This window comes from Podarcis raffonei, chromosome 4 (assembly GCF_027172205.1).
Source record: "Podarcis raffonei isolate rPodRaf1 chromosome 4, rPodRaf1.pri, whole genome shotgun sequence".
NCBI lineage: Eukaryota > Metazoa > Chordata > Lepidosauria > Squamata > Lacertidae > Podarcis > Podarcis raffonei.
The window spans coordinates 69,261,386-69,286,077 of record NC_070605.1 but is presented as its reverse complement, the minus strand read 5'-3'; the positions used below and the strand labels follow the sequence as shown (position 1 = coordinate 69,286,077).

Sequence of the window (24,692 nt, the reverse complement as noted above, 5' to 3'; positions counted from 1 at the left end):
TTCCATAATGGGAAGAAAGATAAATCAAAGATCTGAAAAAGCAGATGGCACCATTCCACCTCATAAAGGACGGTGGTTAGCCTTCAAGTAATAATTTATGAAGACCCCTCCCCCCCCTTCTTGGTCCTGCACTCAGCAGCAGGCCATTTGAGCTTTTCAAGCAAAATAAATAGACTTCAAACCACCAGCTTCAAACACACTAACATTTACGAGTGCTGTTTCAACCTGACACAAGCCACTTTGTTCGCCTGTGACCCTGTACCAAAACGTGATTTTTGATGGATGAGGTTCCCTCCCTTCATAAAATAGGTTGTGACTTCATAACTATGTGCCAACATTATTGTTCGTCCCAAGCCAAAACAAAAACAAAATGATCCATAAAGCTGTTTTAAGCATGAAAATGAAGCAAGCAGATGGACGCTGAAAAGCTAGAGGGCCAGAGTGATAGGAATGTACTCTTCCTTCCTTCCTTCCTTCCTTCCTTCCTTCCTTCCTTCCTTCCTTTCTTCCTTTCTCTCTCTCTCTCAAACCGGTGTGGGAGGCGATAGCTAAAGAGATGTTACTAGGAGATGAGGTGATGTCATCAACCTCCAAACAAAGCTTAGTTCAGCTCAGAAAAACAAGAAGCTTCTGCAAGGCACATTTTGTTTTATGGGTACCAGCAAGAAGCATGTGGCTTTTTCTGAATTTGTCCTTATAACACACAGTTTGTAAAAGTTTCGACATTAATTTTACAAAAAGCTGTAAACATGGAAATGCTCACATACAAATGAATAAGTTCATTACAAGACTGTTTAATAATCTAAAACAAGCTATAGGTGTCCTGTACTATAATGCTTCAAGCATCAACTTTCTACTAAAACAGGCATGGAATATATTTCTTAATGGAAAGCAGGCAGTAACCACTAACACCAATATGCTCTTATTAAAGAAAGTGGGCTTGTGCCATTAAATGCTCCGTAGGATCATACCCCAGTCATAGGTAGATCTATGGTGGCACATAGAAGGACTTTTACTAACATAGCTTACAAGAGAAGGAACATCATTGACAGGTATTTGTTGAGGACAATGCTCTCCTCCCTCTCCCTCCGACCTCCTCATTGATGTGGCTGCTCTGCTCTGAGAAAGTAAAGAGTAAGAGAGGGGACAACATAAAAGGGAATAGCACATGTCTTGTCATGTCCCTTTGAGAAGAAGTGCGGATTGGACCAAGAAGAGAATAGGTGTCAGCCATGATGAGGAGAAAGGGGTGTGAACTCAGGTAGGGTGGCACACTTGACAGCCCCCTAAAAAATAACCCACACTATATAGTACTATTCCATGTAACTCAAACGGGGAGAATCTGTTCTGCAACATTGCATGTCAGTTGTGATTCCATTATGACCCATCAGCTGAGATGCAAAGAACTGCTTAGTCTCACACAAGGAACTAGAATTAGTCTAGTGAAATATTTGGCTTTCCCCTCTTTTGAACAACTGACTCCTATATCATATTAGAATGTTAGGTTTTATTATGATCAAGAGGTCTATAATGTGAAATAGATGCATATTGCAATGTCTTCTGAAAGTCCTGTTTCCTAAGCAGTTTCCCAAGTAGTGTGTGTGCATAAGGGGAAAACCTAAAACTTGATTGAACTTGTGGCTCTTTGGATTCTGGTATGGTTTCACTGATATGGTTTCAGCAAGCCTTCTAAAAAAATTATCCAAATTGCTACTGGACTAGGATTTGAATTGCTTTGAATTATGTGCTGTTGTTAGTTTAAACTGTTCTTACATTTGCAATTGTTTTTCAAATAGTGTTTATATTTGCAACTGGGATGCCTCAATGGGAAGTGATTCATATATGAAAATAACAACTAGCTCTAAGGTAGCTGAAAAGTTCTCAGGATAGGACACATTAAGTTTTCCCTTTCTGCCCAGTAAACATCCCATGCACCACAGCACATTTGCATGCTGTTCAGTGGGGAACACAATCATGCCACTCAAAAAATGGACATCTATAAGATTGCCTTACCTTTTATATTTTCACTCTTTTCACCTAGCAGAGTGAAAGCCCCAATCATGCTACTGGCAAGAACACAATTATCAGGTAGAATTTGTGATTAGGTTGCCCTCTTTGCTGCAAACTACTTATCTTATAAGCAGTCAAGATGGCCACTTCTGCAGGCACTGTGGCATATTGGTAATAGGTAACTACTTACCCTGGAGCTCTGGCACTGGGGGACACCCTGCAACACATGGGGCCTTTCAAACAGAAATAACTTGTTTGGCACCAGCTTGGCTGCAGGAGTTGCTGGAAGGTGGTATACAAGGCACCACCCAACCATCTTAGGGTCTCCAACTCCAAATTTATGTAGCGTTCACTCCTTAGCCTTTTCCCAAAGATACCCCACAAGGCAGCAGAAGTTTAGGATCAGAGTTTTCCTTCTCATAGATGGGCTACCTTTACAGGTTGACAAGCCCTGTCTGCCCCTCATTTTCCTCTACAACACATGCAGAAGCTGCCTTATTAACCACTGAAGCCACTGTTGGTCTCATCCACTCAATCTGCCAGAACTTGCCCTCGCATGCAGGGGAAGTCCTAACTCATTGAGGGTTTGAGACCCTTCAGCTACCCTCACCTGGTTTAGCCGGCAGGGTGGGGACCAAAGGTGGACAAACTACCCCAGAAGGAACACGGAATGTCCTTCCTGTTACTCCTCCCCTAAACACCCCCATGCAGCACATAGAAATAACTGCTAGCCTGATACCTGCAGTGCCACCACTGCAAATGGTCAGAGAGAGTGTTGCAGTTTTTGGCCCAGTGGGAATAAGTGACACAAAGAGCCAAAAAGATCCAGGGGCAAATGGAGTACACTTTACTACTAGAATAAAACTATGCACTGACATGTACTTTGTATGCAAATATCCCTGGGGCTGTGTTACCTGAGATTCTGTTCTGGGTACAACACACTGGTTCAAGCAATTAAATTCAAGGTGAGGCTTGAATTTCGCTCATAGGTAAAAACTTTTATAATTGAATAATAACAGCATCAGCAACAATAATTGTTATTTTCCAGGGCCATATAAACCAGGAGCAAAACTGAAATCTGTATAAACTGCACACAAACTGGAATCTAAATAAGACAAAGGTGGGTAGAAACTTGGGGGATGTGGCAATAGGCATGAGCATATGGTAGACAAGCCAGCTACTTAATAGCTGACAGAAACTGATAGAAAGGAACTGAATCTGGCATTTGCATTTGCGGTAGAGGAATGAAACTGCTTCATTCAGACAATGGCTTTAACAAAGAGCAGCCAGTCACCATGTGATATGCTTGCCTTATGGACTGGGGTACCAACATGTACAATTTTAAATTATCTTGGCAACATTTTATTGCACTGATGGGTAGCAAATATGGGTAGCAAATACATATGGAATCAGTCTTTATTCATAGACAAACAAAGAAAGAGAGCATCTCAGCAAGTCAACAATCAAAATCAGTTGGTTATCAACATGTTTGTCCTGTATTTCCCCAAAGGGAAATTAAATTCTCCTTTCTAGAGAGAGTCAGCCAGTTAACTCTAAGAGTCAGACTTTGGAAGTATGAAGCATGCTGTAATATGTACTGGTTCATGTCAGTAAACTGGCAGGGGGGAAGAGTGACAGATTTGTTTGGGGGGGAGCAGGGAAGCTGGCAAACATAAGGTGACTACGGATATATTTTTTTCTTATTCGCTTGCTCCCAATTAAGCCTCCTTTGATCCATACCCTGTATGTCTTTTAACACCTGATTTGCATAGCACCGACTCCTTTCTGTGTTTCTTGGATTCACAAGAAAGAACAAAGCTAAAACACCCTGGTAATAAACCCTAAAATTTTAATAGCAGTTGTAAGTGTTTGCCAAATGCCCTCCTTTGGTAAGTAGAGCAGAGTAGGTCCTTTGCACTGGAAAGGATTCCAACAAAACTCAACATTAAAGAATACCAAACTCTTTGAGGGCTGCCAGTTGAACTGATTTGTTTAGCCCAGAATACTGGCTTGTTTTGTTGTTCTGCTGCTTGAAATAAATTTTCTGTAATTACAGAGCCTAGGTGGAAGCAACAACCAGCATAATGCTAGCAATTTACAGCACTCTTCTTGATTATTTAAGTTAAATATTGTGCATTCCAGGGAGGGGGAAATGCGTAAATTAAACAGAATAATACCAAATCTGCCAAAGGCTATATAGAAGAAACACACTATTACGACAAAGCTTTGCTGATTTTAAAATCTTAGTGTTTCCCCATCTCACTGGAAAAAAGAAAGGGATCCTCTTATGTATTATCATGCTTCTGCAGGACAAGTGAATCTCTCACACAGCTGAACCTACAACTCTGAAGAGGCTCCAGCAATATGGTAGGTTGGTCTGGTCTGGAGTGTCCAGCCAGATGGCTATCAGAGACAGAAGCTGGAGCAGCAACAGCTGGTGAGATGCTCTGGTTTTTGGTGACATGTCTCATGATGGGGTTAACTCTGTGCTCAATTCTTTAGCCCACTAACTGGTTAAATAATGCCCTGCTGCAATCTCTCCCACGGAGGTCTGGGTCAAGCAACAACATTGTTACCAGAGTAAGTGAAACTACAGCATCCATTTGTAACCTCCAGATTAACAGGTGAGATTGCAATCACACAATGAAAAGAACTAACTCTGCAATTCAATTAAATGGAATAGTATTTGATGCTAGAGAGACAGAATTGCTTTCTGATATACCTCTGAATTCCAAAATAACTCTAAGAGCTCCACTGACGCCATCAGTGCAGACCTTTGGGAGAGATGTCTGGGTCCCCACTCAGCAGAAGAAGCAGGAGGGTTCCTGCCAAATGCAAAATGGGCTGACTTTCCATATTTTGAAATAAGTGAAGTAACACACATTACCATCTGTTCTCCCAGGCATTTGGTAGAATCTGATGTTCTGCTGTCATCAATGCAGTTTTTGAGGGTATTATTTTGTTAGTATATGGATTACTTCTGCCTTCTAAAGCCAGTATTGTACTTGCAATACAATACAATACAGTACAGTACAGTACAATGAGAACAATCGGAAGTTCATCTTATTTACCCTATATTTCATCCTTTACTTTTTTCTTTCCTTTTCCTTTTCTATTTCTGTAAAGTATGTGTATATAGTTTGTATATATTGTATTATTGTGTAAGTTAATGTTGAAAGTTTAATAAAGATTTTTCCAAAAAATTAAAGATAAAAAAATAAAAATAAAGCCAGTATTGTAATTTTGTTTGAAAGTTTTCTTGGGACTAACAAATAAATCATACCCCCCCTGCCTCAATAAAACCATGAAGTTCAGAATCTAAAATTACCTAACTACACCACTGAAAAAACTCTTTGCTTTCCATGTAGTTTCTTGGGCAAAATCATGGAGCGACTCACTTGTATATAACAATGCTCTAGTTGCATCCCATACCACACTGATTTGTCAGGACAACTGATCTCCAGAGAGGCTGTTGCCAACATCCATTAATTCCTGCTCTCAAACATCCAACCCCTGAAACCTCTGTGTGGAAGAGCCTCCTCTTTTGGCTCTCCAATCCCTTGTCTTGCACAACTTTCCTACGATTCTCTAGCACTCCAGTGCAATTTACTGTTCGAGGAACTGGACATGGAGGAAGGGGTAAATTTTCTTCATGATCGCAAATCACCCCCTGTGTGAGATAAGCCACCAGGTGCAAGCTCAGCCAAGCCAGGTGCTACGGCAACGGCCCAGTGCCGTCTATATAAATAATTAAGGCATATCAGCTCATTAATCAGTCAATGAATCTGTCAATTGGAGTCTGTGTTACGTCTTGAACTGCTGGAGCAACACAAATATTTTGTACTTGCATATATCTGTATCTGTATCTGCAAAGCCTACAAGCTGTATGTATAAATCAACCTATGGAGCTGTATTACTGAAGCCTAATATTCTGCCACAATAAACTATCTTGGACCTTAAACTGCCTCTGTGTGTTGACTAGAACTGGGGGAAACTTCTGCTACATGGGTAATGCAAAGTGCTTTTTTCTGGGGATACTCAGGGGTACACAGTACTGGCACCTTTTTAAAAAATGTTAAAAGTGTGGCACTTAGTGTAACAACTTCATGGTGAGTACCAGCACCTTTTTTTCTAAAAAAAAAAAAAAAGTACTGATCTTATTCTAGATGACATCCATCACCCATAGAAAATGCTCCCTTTCCCCATTGCATCACAAAAGGAGACATCAGTCTTTAAAAGATACCAATCTGAAAAGTACTTTGTTCATTTCCTTGATACACTGCTGATTTATATAAGGACTTCCAAAAGCTTTTAGACTATGGAAGCCTCTAGCCGGCAACTTGTGATTTTAATTAGCACAGTATCTTTAAAAATAAAATACAGTGATGAGGATGCTATGAAGCTCTAGAGTCAGCGGTGGTTTCCTGTAGCTCTCCCAACACTATTTAAGATGCCACATTTGAATTATAATGCCCTGAACACTCTCAGTGGCTGCTTTTCCCCCTCTCAGTCTTCATGGGCCAAGAAGGGACAGCCTTTCTGTGCAAAGATAAATATTAAGCATGCACAGGAAAGCACAGTCAATGTTTGTCCACCCACCCCCGCATCTCCATATCTTGGACCAGAATTCGTATCTCTATATTTCTATCTTGCTGACCTTATTCTATATTTATTTTCTGAACAACAACACGAGCTGTTCAGAGCCTGAGAAAAGACTGAGGCGAACATTTAAATGAGTAAACTAATACATAATGTATTTTATTTGCACATATTCAGTATGTGGATGCTCGAAAGAGAGAAGTTCCAGGCAGTTGGGGGAGAGGATGCAAGGGAATGAGACTGGGAAAACAAACAAGGCGGCAGATAGTGTGCCAGGAATACTATTTCCTTCTTCTCTTTCTCGTTTAAAATCATACTTGAGTCCAGAAAAGCACAAATAATTCCAAATAACTCAGCAAGCTATAAATAAATAAAAAACACAAATGTACACACAACCAACTCTCTTTCAGTAAACAGAAGAAATTCACACTTGGAAGGGTTTTGTTTGCTTGTTTTAAAAAAACTTGTTCTTTGCATATTTCCAATGGTTCTTAGGTAAATAAAATGGACACATGAAATCTGATGAACCCTCATGCGCAGATAGCAAGATTAAGGCAAATAGGATAAATATATATAAAGGTAAAGGTAAAGGACCCCTGGACGGTTAAGTCCAGTCAAACTTGACTATGGGGTGCAGCCCTCATCTCACTTTCAGGCCGGTCATGTGGCCAGCATGACTAAACCGCTTCTGGCGCAACGGAACACCATGACGGAAACCAGAGTGCATGGAAACACAGTTTACCTTCCCGCCGCAGCAGTACCTATTTATCTACTTGCATTGGCATACTTTCAAATTGCTAGGTTGGCAGGAGCAATGGGGGCTCACCCCATTGCGGGGATTCGTACCACCGACCTTCTGATCGGCAAGCCCAAGAGGCTCAGTGGTTTAGGCCACAGCGCCACCCGCGTCCTTACAGCAGTGGTGTAACCTGGTGCCGATTGGTTTAGATCACAGCACCACCCGCATCCCTAAATATATATAAGAATGTGGAGGGGGTGTATAATAAACAGGAAGCTTACATAGAAACATGTTCCACTGAGCAGTGGAGTTTACTTCCAACTATATGTCTTTAAGACTGAGCTCATCATTTGCAATCTGCTTGTATGCATGCATGTGCTTTCTTGGTTCATTTCCAAGGACAATGATGAATGCAAAGCACATTGCACATTAAAGTGCTATGGAAATGATAAAATAACATTGGAGTCATTATTCAGATAGGAAATGATACTGCTCTTAGTAGGTTATGCTAATAAACCTTTATTAGCAATAATAAATCCAATTTTCCATAAGCAATATAAATCTCAACTGAAAGATCATCATCCAAAGTACTTTGATAATATAAGAGCCCAAGGGCAAATGAGAGTTTATTGTATTCAAAATTTGTAATACAAATAATTGGCAAACAGACACACTGAAATTTATAAACAGTATTTTATTTATATATATAAAAGGGAAAGGCACAGGGTCTCGAGCCTCACTGTAATCCTTCATTGCCAAAAATTCAAGGGGTTACTTAGTCATAAAAGAAAGGCAATTCTGTGTGTGATGCAAAACACTTTCTTTCCTAATTGTTGCCTGCAAGTGTAGAGAAAAATAAGAATCAGTAAATGCATAAGAGGGGAGATTTGGATTCCAAGACCCCAGGATGGCTTTTAAACCAAGTAACAGCCTACTTAAGGAGCTCCAACTCAGAGCAAACACTGAAGCAAATTCTTCTCCAACTTGGTGACATCAGCCTAGTTAGAGCACACATTTTATAGTGGGTTAGCACACCTAGCAGTTTGAAAGCATGCCAAAGTGCAAGTAGATAAACAAGTACCACTCCAGCGGGAAGGTAAACGGCGTTTCCGTGAGCTGCTCTGGTTTCGCCAGAAGCGTCTTAGTCATGCTGGCCACATGACCTGGAAAAACTGTCTGCGGAGAAATGCTGGCTCCCTCGGCCAGTAAAGTGAGATGAGCACCGCAACCCCAGAGTCGTCCGCGACTGGACCTAACAGTCAGGGTACTTTTACCTTTACCTTTTAAGGATTCCAGCACATCCTGTAAATCAGCATTTTCTTGAAAAGATGCAAAGAGGAGCTGGGAAACTGCTCTTGTTTATCTGATAAGGCCTGGTCTGGGTACAATCCATACAATTAAAACACCCCTCCTCCCAATAACCTGAGACCTTTACTTTGTTAAGGGTGCTGGGATTTGGGGCGGGGCGGGCGGGTGTGCTTTAAATGTATGGTGTGCATGCAACCTAAGGCAGCAAGTGCATTTCATCATCTACTTAACATTAACGGGGCTGAGCTCTGGCATTAGAATAAAGTTATGGAAATCAGTTGTGAGTCTTGTAGTCCCTTGAGGAACACAACTCCCAGCCAGCATGGCGAATGGTCAGAAATGATGGGAATTGTAGTCTAAGTATATCAGAAGGGCCAAGGGTTACCCGTTCCATTGTAGATTATGTCCCAATTAGGAATTCCATTTCTCTTAAACCACTAATTAGCTAACATGCCTGCCATTGCCTCCTCTGGACATATCCATGACTCTACTTCCTTCAAATCCTTCCTGAAAAGTCAGCTTTTCTGTGATGTCTTTGATTTCACTCCTTAGTCTTCGTCTATCACTGAAAATCACAGAATCATAGAATTGTAGAGTGGAGAGTAACCCCAAGATTTATCTAGTCCAGGGGTCAGCAAACTTTTTCAGCAGGGGCCTGGTCCACTGTCCCTCAGACCTTGTGGGGGGGCGGACTATATTTTGAGAAAAAACAATGAACGAATTCCTATGCCCCACAAATAACCCAGAGATGCATTTTAAATAAAAGGACACATACTACTCATGTAAAAACACACTGATTCCCAGACCGTCCGCTGGCTGGATTTAGAAGGCGATTGGGCCGGATCCGACCCTTGGGCCTTAGTTTGCCTACCCATGATTCTAATCCAACCCCCTGCGATGCAGGAATCTCAGCTAAATCATACATATAGAATTTAAATGTGTATAATTGAAAATAGGACATATTCTTCCTTTTTACCCTCACTTCCATAATCCCACCTTTTTGTGCTACTTTCAAATTTTAGATGGTGAGCTTCCTCAGAAAGTGTGCCCCTCTTCCTATTATTCTGTAAAACACAATGCACATTGATGGCATCCTCCTCATCCCGGATTATGTCTGAGTACTCTGGGGGGTGATTCAGATCCCTATCACTTCTTTACTTGACCCACTCCCATTCACTGGATCCCGTGGCTTCTAAACTCCCTCCTCTGTGTGGAGATCTGCACTTGTGCAATGGATGTACACACATATTTTAGTATGCAGGACAGACTGGATCACACCCTGGTTTCTGTTTATATGGTATGTGATTTGTGTTTGGGGAAGTATACTGGTTATGGTCTCATTTGTGGTTGCACATGTTTTATTTCTTCCTTTTCATGAGAGCTGAGAATTAGCACACATTAAAATCACTGGATTTTGGGGTGTCTTCTGCAGGTACCATTGGATATAGTTTTTATTACTATTGGGCTGCCTTGTTTTCCATTAAATTCATTGCATTATAATTACTCTTTATGGAAACAAAGATTTTTAGGTCTAGGCTCTGAATTAATGTCAGTATGGTATGAAGGCACACAAGTTTATACCAATCCCTTCAGAGTCTTCATCAGATATTGGTGGTTGAATTTATATGACAAGAAAATGACTCTGCTACTTTAACTCGCTATTATCCAATAAAATAGGCAAAGCAGGGAGAAGTAGGGGAAGTAACAGAATACATCAGCGATCCCACCCACCCCTCCATTCCTCAGCACTACACTTTAAGAATTATTATGAACAATTATTCACAATGGCCTCTGTCAGAAGTTTTAAACAAAAGCTTTAAGAACGATGGCTAGGATTGAATCTATTTCCAAAGTGAGAAACCCTGAATATATGAAATGATATTCATATGCATCTCCAAGATGGCTAAAGACACAACTTCTTCAACTCTGCATTCTGTGCACTTCCACTACTGTTTTGAAAAGTGATGTACATATGACAATAGACACAATCCATATCTATCCTGTCAAAGCATATGAAATACTGCATTTTGATGCACCTTAAGCCAATTTACAAGAGCAATTCACCTGTTTAACACACATGCACAAACAGAGTTGAATGGCAACGTTGTGATAAATCATGGGATAAATTTGCATGTGCTTGGCTTTAATAAACCCGTGAAAGGACTCATATTGCATGCACTTATGTGGCTCCTTCCAAAAATCACAGAGAGGGGAAAAAACATAATGGGGCATATGGCGGCCAATAGAAAATTAAAATGTTCATCAATACGCTTCCTCTCCCCTTTCCCCCCCTCCCCATCTAGTTTTTATTCCTTGTTGAAATGCTAACTTCACAATCATTTCCCCTCGTTTCCATACTACATTTTCGGTATCCGTTTCCATCAGATAAATTTCCCTCTCAGAACAAATCAATGTGTCACTTGTGAAAAAATGTCAAGCATGTCCATAAAAAGTTTCCATATGGTTTGAATAAATCAGTTTTAAAACTGATTTTCCTTCAAGCACTGCAACTTTGAGATGGCTGCTGCAATCCTTTGTCACATCTCATGCATGGAAGGTCCAGCTGTCACTGGGAAACAGCAACAAGTATCAGGAAGGTAAACATTCTATCCCTTCAACGAAATCGTTTGATGCTCACAAAAGTTACAGCAACAAGGCTGTTTTGTTTTGTTTTTAAAAAAGAGTTTGGCTCTTTAGTGCTTAAGTGTTACATCTTCACATGCCACATGAAGAAAATCTAAATGCTCCTCCTCCTGGCTATAAAAGTCTGTAGAAGTGAAATGCTGAGATTGCTAAGAGTTCAATGAAATAAAATAATTTCACTGCTTCTAGAATAACTGGTAGTAGGAATAAAGAGAAGGTTGAGAACTTTAACATGCAGAGGTTATGCAAAAGGAAGAGCTCCCTCCTATGGCTGATCAACTCCCATCTGGAGTCGTCCGATGAAACTCCAATCAGAAAAGAAACCCATAAATTATAGCTTCTTGGAGAAACCTGTATCTGGTATAACTCCAATTTTGCCTTCCATACACCGTGGCAGATAAAAACCTGATTTTGCTTGGGGCAAAGGTGAGATGCTAATTACATTCTGTAATCAAATCAAAACCTCAAGGCAAGCTGCAAATGCTCAGCCTGCTAGCAATCCTTCATAAACATATTTCAATTACACTTTGCCAATATTTTAAGGGAAAAGAAATTGTTTCTCCAAGGCTAATATTTTGGCCTTTGAAAGATTGCATAGCAATTGCAAAATAGCATTAAAGATGCCCCTGGGCCAAAATATTATGAAAGCATAGAAGGCACAGCTGCCAAACGCACTGCATTATCAGCAGGCAAGCCTGCTTGCAAGGATATCTCAATGTCCACATGAACTCTGTGGCAAGGAAAAGCGAAGCGAACATCTGCTACGCTCGGAGCTTACAAACTTGTCCTTTGCTTGCTTCTAGCTTGTTCCTTCTGAAAATCTTTAGAAAGCTCCCCAGGACGTAAAACTACAGCATATACATTTTTTACCTTAGCTTCTTGTATAAACATGTTATAGTTTGTCATCTTCTGTGATGAAACCTACCACCAAGTGGTTTTGTGTGTGTGTGTGTGTGTGTGTGTAATGAAGAAATGAGTTTTTTGGGTTATTACATGTAATAAAAATTACCATAATACAATACTAAGCAACTGCCTGAGTAGAAACATTGTCACTGTGCTGTGACATTAGTTAATAAAAGGCAGAGATTCCCTATACTGTAGCCCAATCAACCATTCATTAATTGCATTGCATACCACATTGATGGTTCACAAATGATATGATAATGGCTTAAAGATGCATTTTCAAAAAACATCCTAAGGGTGTGCTTGAATCTGCTTCATTCCTCCTCACACTACATTCATATTGGGTGTGTGTGTGTGTGTGTGTGTGTGTGTTAAATGGTCAGTTAAATGATCTTGAATATATGGAGGGATGCGGGTGGCGCTGTGGTCTAAACCACCGATCCTCTTGGGTTTGCTGATCAGAAGGTTGGCAGTTCGAATCCCCGTGTGAGCTCCCATTGCTCTGTCCCAGCTCCTGCCAACCTAGCAGTTCAAAAGAACACCAGTGCGAGTAGATAAACAGGTACCACTGCGGCAGGAAGGTAAATGGCATTTCCGTGCACACTGGTTTCCATCACAGTGTTCTGTTGCGCCAGAAGTGGTTTAGTCATGCTGGCCACATCACCCAGAAAGCTGTCTGTGGACAAACGCCAGCTCCCTCGGCCTGAAAGCAAGATGAGCACCATAACCCCATAGTCACCTTTGACTGGACTTAACTGTCCAGGGGTCCTTTACCTTTACACACACACACACACACACACTAAAAGGAACCTGCACATATATGCGGTAATAGATGAACCCTGCAGGCAAAGGACTTCTGAGGATGTAAATGCTGTCAAATTTTGAAAAGGATAACTGGAGTTTTCCTACATGGGCAGCTCTTAGCGTTTCTTGGAGTGGGTAAAATAGGCACCATGGTGTCTTCAAGTGTTTCAGTTGCAATTGGTCTGAAAACTGCAGGTGCAAGAGACATGCCCCTTGATAAGAAGCTTGCCAATCTGCAGACAAATTGGTCAAGTGGTTTTAGTGCTAGTGGGATTTTCTGAATTTTGGGTGGGAAAAACTAAAAGGGATTTGCTTTCAAAGTAAAATCATTTCCTCGTAATCAGAGTCTTAATGGAGCTCACCTTCTGCCTGCTCTAGTGTTTTCTCTCCCTTTTTCCATCACTCCACCCTAACATTATGCTAAGCTTGGGAAATTTACTTTTGCTTCCAGCAAATGCTTTATAGCATTTTTGTCTGGATCACTGAAGCACCACAAAGCACCTCAGGGGGCCCTTCTTCAACTCATGCTTTGCCTCCGACAAACACCCCTCCCCAAATCCATCCATTAAATACCCCACTTTGCCTTGATATTTGTCTGAATCTGATACATACCTGTTTCCTTGACTAAAACTTGTTGCCAGGAGATATTTCCCACTTTTCAGTTAGCCACACCCTATCCATATGTTCAACATTGCCCCTTGCCACTCATTTTATAGTGCTCACTAAAAATCTCCCAAGTCTCTTTATAAGAAATGCCCTTCAATGACACAATCCCTATACTCTGCAGTCCATTCTCTGTGAATAAGGGTGTGGCTTTTTTTGCCTGTCTAACCCAACAGCGACTCTCCATGCTGCAGGACCAACCTCTTTTGAAACTGATGGGAGTTTCTTAAGCAGTTTCTGCTCAGTTTGTCAGCCACTCAAACAGGAAAAAAAGTGAATTCCACAGAGTACAACTAAGGCTTTGGGCACTCCTAAAGTAGTTCTTTGGAGCCAAGCCATTATGTTGAATCATTCGCAGTGACTCCCCTATAGAAATGCAATGTTGACTTCTTAAGAAACATATGGTTGAGGATGGGGGAGGAGAGAATAAGGACCACGTACTGCTAACAGCATTGCACCAACTTAAAATGTGCTGGGCGTGCAAAAAGGAATTTAGGAAAGCTTTTCATGCTTTGGGCTATAGTCAAGTTGTTTTATTACGGTCAATGACCAGTATGAAGCTCTGGGCCGTAAGCCTGCCTTCAAAAGCATGACCCCTGTGCACAGTTATGCACATTTCAGATCTAAGTTTCATTGCAATCTTATTGATGTAGCCAGTTGAGAGTGTTGAATTTAGAGCAGAGAGACTCTGGTTCAAAACCCCATTCAAGCCATGAGGCTTGTTGGGTTGGGTGAACTTGAGCCAATCACTATCAGTCTAGTCTACCTCAAGGGTTGTTGTGGGAATAAAGTATTGTGCGTTGTGTATATTACCTTTAACTCATTGGAAGGAGGCTGGAATGAACATTTAAGGAATCAATAAAATGAATCAACACTGTTTAAGTGTTCAAAATTCTATGGATTGTGCCAGCTCATTCCCTAGTTTTATCATAAACAGCAGCTGCATCTTCAAGTCAAAACAATTCCAATGCTCCCAAACTGTACCAGATTTTGAATAATGCAATTAATAATAATACAATTATTCACTCCTGAGTTGAAACTGCTTGATGTATATACATTTATATTAATATTAGATATTATAGCAAGTCAGGTTTTTTCACCAAATCTCTTGGACCGGATCAGTTTATACCTGCCCTGACTAGGCTACATATAATTTTAGCAGTAGTACTTTGTTTAGTCACTTGTTCATTGATTTATATTTGGAAAATCACGGGACAGACAATATCCTTTATGTTAATCAAGTTTTCATTTTTACAGTTAAAAGGTCGAGCCATTTGTTAAACGTTGTAGTCAAAACAGGAACGAATAGGTGTTTCCAGTGTGTTTGACATCAGTATAAATGCCTTCAGCTATTACAGAATATGTTGTAAGCACAGTAAACAACCCCCAGGGTGCAGTAATTTCACAGCAGTACACTCAACACCTGCACGAACACATTTTTTCATTAGTAGGTTCTATTAAATGCTTATACAGTCACCAAGAGAGTTTAAAAAAAATTCTACTAGGTGCCTCAGATTTCTTGGAAAATTAAGGTACAATTCTATTTCAAAGGCTTGGTCGTACAATTCTCTCAGGAACTTGTTGATACTGGCAACTGAAATTATAGGCTACACATGGCAACTTTCATCATGTGTGCAATAATCCAGTGCCCCCCCCTTTAAGAATATCAGATTTATATCCAGATTTTTCAGAAATGGCACAGTATTACCGACAAGAAGCTTTGAACATGGAATAAAAAAAAAATGTAACAGAACAGCAATGTGTCTGCCTGTTTTATCTCTGCAAAAGAAACCATACCATGAACTGAGCCTGCATATTTTACTGCTAGCAGCAATTAATTTCTGTCTCCTCGAAATATTCATGTCACAGTCCAGCTCCATTAAACTTAAGAGCTGTCAGTGTTATCCTCTTCACTGTAGTAACGAGAGGGAGGGAAATGGTTGGTCCAGTGTTGTAATTTGAGTATGTGAATCAGGGCCAACAGGTAAAAGGGGGGGGGATTGTGGGAGATAATGCCACAGAGTTAGGGTAAGACTGGCTCTGTCTTCACCCATATTGGTGTGGTTTCAGTGGAAATGATCTGAACCTCACCACCAAGTTCTTTCGTGTGTGTACAGAAGCAATTTGCGTGATTAAAGATGTACCAGTCTTTTCAATTTGGAGAACAGCTCTGATTGCATGTCTCTTTTTGTCACGAACTCAGAAGTGAGTGAGGAAGCCTTTGGTCCTATAGAAGTTGCGTGTGCTCATTACAGAATATACCTGACAAAGAAATGTATTTTAGTTGACAAGCCAGTCACATGCTATTTCACACTGAAGTCAGCAGAGGTTGGGCCCGGTCCTTGCTGGAAATGCATATTAAAAGTGTCTCTTTATCACTGTTTAGGGTAACGCTGAGTCTAGACTTGCAAAATGCCTTCTTTTATTAAAAGGGCTGCTCATAATTTTTAACCTTAACATTATATGGCTGCTATCACAACTCCAGACTATCCTTTACTTGTGAAATAATTGACTAGTAAACTTGCATAATTGTTACAAGCTCCACTCATAAAACCTCCAAATAGCTATTCAGGATAGACTTACAGAAAAGGTAAAATCCACAGACTTCTAAAAGCTTCCAGGTAGCTCTGTGGGTGGGCAGCCACAGCTCAGTGATAGAGCATCCATTTTGCATGCAAAAGGTCCCATGTTCAATCGCCTGCATCTCCAGGTAGAGAGACGCTGTCTGAAATACTGTGAAGCCAGTGCCATTCAGTGTAGGTGACACTGAGCTAGGTGCACTGTTGGTCTAACTTGGTACAGTGGTACCTTGGGTTAAGAACTTAATTTGTTCTGGAGGTCTGTTCTTAACCTGCAGCTGTTCTTAACCTGAGGTACCACTTTAGCTAATGGGGCCTCCCGCTGCCACCATGCCACCGGAGCACGATTTCTGTTCTCATCCTGAAGCAAAGTTCTTAGCCCAAGGTACTATTTCTGGGTTAGTGGAGTCTGTAACCTGAAGCATATGTAACCCAAGGTACCACTGTATAAGGCAGCTTCCTATGCAAAGAACTTAGATTTACTGTTACGAGTAAATCAGCTCTTAATAGTGGAAGCAACTGCAGGATCATCTGGTTCAGTATTTACTTTCTACATACGATGTGGTCTGGAGGAAACAAGCAAGCTAGAATACCACTCTCAATGTCACTATGATGGAGATAGAAACATTATGACAACCCCACTCACAGATACAGTATAAATAGATCAAGTCTAGAGTTCTGGTTAGAGGGCTCGACCAGGGCTCAAATCCCCTGATTGCGTTTCACCCATGAAACCCAATCGGTACCTTTGAGTCAGTTACCAGCTCTCAGTCTAATCTACCTCACAGGAGTGTGGGAAGGTGTGTACACCACCTTAAGGTCATTGGAGAAAAGGTGGTTTATAAATATTAATAAATAGAATAAATAAAAACAGGAGATAAAAATCCATTCAGCCAGGTAACATCAGTCTTTGGTGGTTAAGAAACATAACCTGAAGTATTCTCACCTGGCCACAACACATAAATACTCATTCTTCTGAGTAATGGCCCAGCCAAACTTTCCCTTAAGTCTGTCCCTCTTTGCCCCATTTTCAACTTGCTTTGGGTCTGGGTGTTCCCTCTTGTGATTTTTGCCTCGGAGTTTACTTGGGAAAAGACCCCTGAACCCCCATGTTTTCCCGTTCATTATAACCATTGGTCCACTTGTTGTTTTCTGTCCACCTTCAGCTGCACCCACCCAGGCCAGAGTCCGAGAATAAGAAAGCCAGAGAATAAGAAAACAAGAGAATCAGACAATAATCTAACACATACAAAAGGAGCTGAGACCCTTCCAATGCACATGTTTTGCACGGATAGTATATTATCTGATTGCAATTTTTATATGAATGCTAAACAGGCAAAAGTAAAACAAACAAATTAAGCATGCCAAGAAAGCTGGAACTGCACTGCTCGAAGCAGGAGAGACAACTGGAAAAATTATCCTGCTGGAATAAAGGTAGGAATGGACAGCCCCAAACACAGCTCCCAAGAAAGCATGCAAAATCCCCCCCCAGGAGCTATTTTACGACCGGTTCAGAAGAGGGACAATTTTTTCTTTGGATTTTCCATGGATTGACGTTTGTTCTGATTCAGCAGTAAACTGCGGATTTTCCCAGGGAAGTGGTGGGACACAAAAACAAAAGCCACATTTCGGACTCATGGTAGATCGATACAAAATACTAGAAATCATGGGACAAACAAAAATGTGGATGAGAACAAAAATCTGATACTCTCTCTTGCAGCAGTGAAAATTCATTAATTCCTTTGAGTGCCTGACAAAAACATATAAAATTCTTCTTGCTGACATTTCTGGAAAAGATGCAGGAATTGGGCTCTCACAGATCTTGCCCTAAAAGGTTCTTCAAGATGCACTCCACTTAAACAAAAAGAGTATTGAATGTGTTCATTGGAAAAACAGTGGTGCCGTTATTAAAGCCTTGTTTGTTTAAAACCTGGGCTAAAACTTCCACTCCGCTTGGAACTTTGTTCTAAGCATTTCAAACATATTGACAGAGGTCACTCTCCCTGAGTGATGAGGTCAGATTTGTGCCCCAAGAGTGGGGGAAAGGGGGGAGGGAGAATAACAAAACAAAACCAAACCCTGAACACTATCTTTTGCATTTGCAGATTGCTGCCAAGTCTGTTCTCATGCCGTCACGTTGGCCCTGAATACCTGACAGCACATTAATATTGTCTCTCCTGGTAACTTTATCATACTTTCTAGACAGATGAATAAGATGTACACCATTAGCAAAGTAGTCATGCAGACACAAGAGAAAGATGGTGGGATGAGAAAAGCGCATTAAAAAAATTGTTTTAGAACATGACATTTCCAAAGTTCTGCATACCGTTGATAGTGCTGCAAAATCACTTTCTAGCATATGGATAGCAATGAAGATTGTTATGAGTCATGAGCATTTTCTGGCTGGTGCATTTGCTATATGAGGATGTTGAGACAGATCAATACCAAGTCCTGAGCTAGTGGCGGAGTTGTCTTTCTTCCTATTCCAGTCTGTGAGTAAGTCCCTTCTTTATCACAATGGTTCTTGAGAAAAATCAAGGGGAAATGATATATCAAGGAAAAATGATATATCAAAGGAAAGGATGGGGAAATAGATAACATTCCAAATGACAGGGAGCTACGTCACCCCTAAGTATGCCTTTTTTTTAGGTTCCAATAGAAATCTTGCACAACTCTCCTTACAAGGGTAAATCTGTGGTGTTGTTGCACTTCAACTCCCATTTTGGCTGTGAGTCCTGGAAGACCTGCTCCCTGCCGTGCAGGCCATTTCCACCTGGTCTGGGACTGACTCCAGCTACAAAAGTTGAGGCTGAAGAACAGACTCTTGGGCTGGGGTGTTGTTGGTGGGAGGAGGGAATTGTTGATGTTGTTGTTTCTTTGAATCTTTATTTTAGATATTGTTGTGAATTATAAGTAAATTGTTCAGCTTGGTTTGTGTGTTTTAAAATGTTTTATTTATTGTTTAGGACTACTTTTGTTATGTTGTATTTATGTGATTTTTTTCATCTTGTAAGCCGCCTGGAGCATGGCTGGAACTGTGGAAAGGCAGCATACAACTAAAATTATGTATGTATGTATGTATGTATGTATGTATGTATGTATCAATCATCCCTAACCATTGACCAAATAAGCCAGGGTTGATGGGAACTGGAGTTTAACAACATCTGGAGGGCCAGAGGATTTTATACCATTTTCAGACTCTGCTCCTATATTTTCAGCACATGCTCTATAACCATGATGTCAGGGAACTGCCATCGGAACTAGAGGAGGAGGCGAGGCTCCACAGCGATGCTGGAGAGGGGCCAAGCAGGGAGAGAGGCAGGTCTCCGATTGGGGAAGAAAATCAGCGCTACACCAGGGATAGAGGGGGGCCAATGGGGGAAGCAGAGAGCAGGCTCCGGGACTCTTCACTGGACACCAGCGGGGAGAGCACAGGTCCTCCGCTACCCACGCCCTCCCTGCGCAGAAGACTTCCGCGCAGGGAGAGTAGGAGGAGACTGGGCGTCAAACAACTTTTATGTTGGAAAAGGTTTAAGAAACGCCCACTGACGGATTCTGCCAGCGACTGAACAGCCACGGAGTGGATGGCTGTCCAGCGAGAAATGGTTTAACCAGCCAACCTAGCCCAGAGCGGCGGCAACTTACGCACAAGCAACCCCTAAAGCCATTACACATGAGGAGTAGAAACATGTTGTTTAAAAAACAAAGAAACACAATTTTTTAGGACCCCATGTTCTACACAAAACCTTTTGTTGTATCACACCCGTATTAACAGTTCTAAGTATATGTCATTTTAAAACTAAGGTAAAGAAGACTACAGTACTCCTAATAAACAAACTTAAAATGAAGTGTGATTTTTCTCCAAAAAAAATTCTACATCTTGCTTAGATATAGACTACAGAGATGTGGGAGGGTGCTCAAATGGAAGCCCTTATAATCCAGAATATTATAAAGTCTAATGAAGATAGACATTAAAGTACAGTAGCTTTTGTCTCAGAGTGTGGCACTAGAGAACTGCCTAATGAGGCCTTCCAGTATATTTTCAAGTAGAAAAGCAGACAAATGATTTTTCAATTAAGGAGACTTCCTCCAATTTCTTTACATGAACACCCCTTTCAACTCTATTTTTAGTTTGAGTTAGGGAGCCTGTTGTAAAGTTTAAAATGGCTAATGGAACCGTTTCAAAACAATCTGCAACCTAATGATTTTAATGCAATTGCCAAAGTACAAAGTAATGCAGCAATTACTTAAAATAATAAAATAGGTTGCAGTCCTAACCCCACTTACCTGGGAGTAAGCCTCAACTAATTCCACAGGACTTACTTCTGCGTAGACACAGGATTGCGCTATTATATATATGTAGGTATCTTACTTTAGAAAGCACGTTGATTCCATATAGCAAGATTGTTCAGCAGAGCTGCTGCAGTTGACCACATCACCACCAACTTACTGGATCTATATGTGTGTCCTATATATGATGCAGGCCTCCAGTTTTGCAGGAAGTCAGTGCTTTATGAAGCACCCAATACCTAACCGGCTCCATATAAGTTCAGTTTGTTTGACCACTTTCAAAAGGTGCTAGGTAGTTTAGCCTCCCACATAGGGCACATAGGGTTAAAAGAAAAATCTTGTCTGAATCTTGCACAATCTTGTCTTTATGGAAGTCTAGGATGAGCTTTTCAGCCAAGTACTCCCCCCCCCACACAGCTGGATTTCCATGGTTTTTCCAAGAAATTAAAAGAATGAGTACATATCCCATTTACCCACATGATCCTTTATCCACCTGGGGGAGGGAGAACTGTGCAAGATTCAGTCTTCTGCTTTAGCAATGCTCTGCCATTAAATAGCTGCTTCTTAAAAAAAAAAAATCTTAAAAGGAACACTGACTAGAACAGATGCATTGGATCTGATCCAGTCCATTTCACCACTAGTGATTGGGGAGGGCTCCATGCTAAAGCACATTCTTTGAGCACAGAAGGTCTCCAGAATTTCTAGCTCGAATTATTTCCTGTACAGATAGGTGAATCACAGTGCAATCCTATATTAATTATTAAATGAATTGATTAATATACAGCTCTTTGCCAAAGTGGGCTTCCAAGTGGGTTACAAAGTAAAAAAAACAATCCATCTAGACAAACATTAAAATACACAATAAAATAATCCTAGTGAAACTTGCCTATAATACATGCCTCCTCAGAAGTGTGTTCCGTTATGTTCAGCGGAGCTTACTCCCAAGCGAGTACAGAATTGCAGCCTTAGTCTATTTGCATTCTGTCTCAGTTGCATGTGTTCCGCATGTGTTCAGAATTGGATACAACCCATTTTGTAGGTAGGAAAGTAAGTGAATAGCAAAGTTCTGATCTACACCTTGGTATGAGGTCAGCTGAATGCAGTGGTGTAGCATGGGTTGCCAGGGCCGTGTCACTCAGGAGATTGCAGCCATAGATATAAGAAAATAAGAGTCTTCCATTGTTTGGAGAGGACACTTTAAGATTCACATGGAGAAGCTGTTTTCAACAGAGCCCACTGAGGGAAGCATACAGCTATATTAAGGCAGCACTGAGTGTTGAAATGATGTACCCTTGACAATTCTGCACGCAGAGTAACTGCCCTTGTGCCCTCCTCGCTACGCCACTGAGTGAATGCATATCAGAACCCACAACTATTGAATTCCGAATGTCAAATCACATGATAATGCTTTCGCTTGCTGTTGTATATTCCACTAAAGTTTACCCTAAAACAGTACCAAATATAAGATGAGCACCAGTTTTGGTAAGACTGAATAGCAAACCAGCAGTGCCCATACTCCCATACAACCATGTGGTGTGAATCCTGGGATTGTTGCCATACTCAAAGCAGCCACAGAGATCCAATGGCCATGTGTGAAAGTGGCCTCAAATCTAATTGTGGAAAATCCTGAACAGCTTCTCCCATTGTCATCAGGGAAATGTTCCAAATTACCTGGAATAATCATTTTCCCCGCAAAAGAAAAAGGATGTGAGATTGCGAACATAATGAAAAATAAAGCCGTGGAAAATGCCAGTCTTTCCCCATCTGATATTGACATTCTTTTAAAAGTTAAATCCACTGAAATTCTTCCAAGAAATGTTATACAAATTTGGGGCTTTCTTTTCCTGCAACTTTTCAGACACGCTTTCCCAGCACCTGGCACAACATTCTGCAGCTGACATAATTTTTTAGAACAAGAGACCTCATCGGGGACTCCAACTTGGATATTGCTCCACAATGGCAAGATCTTTACATGCAGCGTTACAGCCAGTCCCACAACTATTTAGTTTCAAGGACTGCAACTCAAAATAAAGTGGCAATTTGGGAAGACAGAGAGGCAGACATGTATGCAGGTGTGTGTGGATGTACACAGAGTTTTATTTATATACAAGTAATCAACAGTCACACACCATTCAGGAAAGACAGGTTTAGAAATTTTGCATTGGAATTTTATGTTTGTATTGAAGGGGGGCGCTGTTCAAGTGTTGCTATCTTATGCTGAACCAAAGGAATAGGTAAGAAATAGATCTTTCTCTAGCTTTCCCACATGCATACACATACATAACAGCAGTGTTTTGTAGGTAATACATAGTTGGCTTTAGCCATGGTTTGTTGAAGGAGGGATAACCCACACAGATGATCAAATAAACTGTTTTGCTCAATATTGGTTTGTGGTCCTCTCCTCTCGAACACCTAGCTTCTGTACCAAAACCCTTTGTGGTTTGCCAAGAACTGCCAAGGTATCACCATTTATCTCAAGCATTGGCTGGCTGAGGAAAGACGGTATCAATGGGGGCTTTTTGCTATGCATAATTATAGCTTGGAGATGATTTCCTTTGGGATCACAGCTGGGAATGGATGGGGTAACCTTCGTTCCGTGTACACTGTGTGGTCCTCATGGAAGCCCACAAAACATTCTCTTTAATCCCCTGGTGTGGTTTCAAGCCACAAAATGTATGTAGTTAAACCGGTACCTCACAGACATACACACACCAGAATGGTGTCAGTGGCATAAAGACTAAAGAGCAAAATGATTTAAAGATAGTTCTGTGTTTCCCATACTCTCCAAGAACTGCTTCAAGCTAAACTGTCTGACAAACCATGAATCAAAGGATGGCTAAAGCTCTTCAAGTCTTAGCACTCTGATTTTGCAACTGCCTTCTCATCCAGTCCACAACTATAAACTCCTTCCCCTCCAATTGGAGAAAGCCAAGGTATAATTTTGCCTAGACAGATGTCAGGGAAGCATTTAACATGTTCTTCTGAGCTTTCTTTATCTTTGCATCTTTCCCTAGCCAGTTCCTGGCCTGGGAGCTGAATTGTTGAGAGCCCTACTCCTAGACGCTGTTGATTTCAGTTCCCTCAATGGGGAAATTCCAAGGCGAGCACTGAGGTTCATATGGGGCTGGGAAAGCAAAAAATGGTGCCCTCTTGAAGTGCTGGATTACTACTCTTATCAGCCCCTGTCAGTATGACCAACGGTCAGTGATGCTAAGGTGTGTAGTCCACAACTTTTGGAGGGAACCATATCAACTACCCCGATATAGAGAGAAGTGATAGCTAAGCCACATTGGGTCAAGTCAGTGAACAGTTTTAAAGGTTGTATAAGTCATAATTTTAAGCAGTGAAATCACAGAGCTTTACAGAAGAACCCAAGAAATGGCTTCAGTTGAGCCACTCATTGTACTTGGAGCAGAAGCAAACAGCAAAGCAGCAAACTGGGGCTTAGTATTATACAATTAAATCCATCTAGTTTTGATGGTTTGGCTCTGAGTTGCATTTTCTGTGAGTCTTCATTATAGGGGATAAATGGTTATATTTTAGGTTTGTCTATATTCAGTGCCTCACGGAAGCATAACAGATGTTAGAAATGTTCTATCAGCATTTGTTTTACTTTTTTATTCTCTTTTGGAACATTTTTAAGAGAAAAAGGCCATCCAAAATGGGCTTTGTGGCTCTAGCCACTGTTAACCGATTTTCTTAATGTAATTATCTTTGTTATGATTTGACACAGATGAAACAACTGAATTAATTTCAGTAAAAGCATTGAATTTGGATAAATTACTAGCATTTTACTTTTAAACAACCCTTTTTTCTAGTTAAGATGAACTCTGCCAAAACAATCTCCTTTGGATTAAGATCCTGTTGGCCCAAACGTGTTCATATTAAAACCTGCCCCAATCTGAGCTGCAGACATAGTTTTTCCACCACAACTGTTCCACAACAATGCTACATACAACTATAGGCCTGCAGCTTAAACTGTTTTTTTACACTCCAGATGAAACTCTGCCTTTAGACAATGAGAAACAATTTGGGTGGAAATATGCCACAACATGTATTTGTTTTAAGGTGGCCTCATGTGGATTTACATTTTTATAATCAGTTAAATGTTTATTTGAGTTTTAAAAGTTCTGCATATTTCTCAGATTCTTTGA

At 40.8% G+C, this 24,692-nt stretch overlaps 1 protein-coding gene across 1 annotated transcript in view; it reads right to left on the bottom strand.

The window, feature by feature from the left end:
- Positions 1 to 24,692, bottom strand: part of MID1 (midline 1) — a 198,265-nt gene that overhangs the window by 141,371 nt on the left and 32,202 nt on the right. The window lies entirely within an intron of this gene.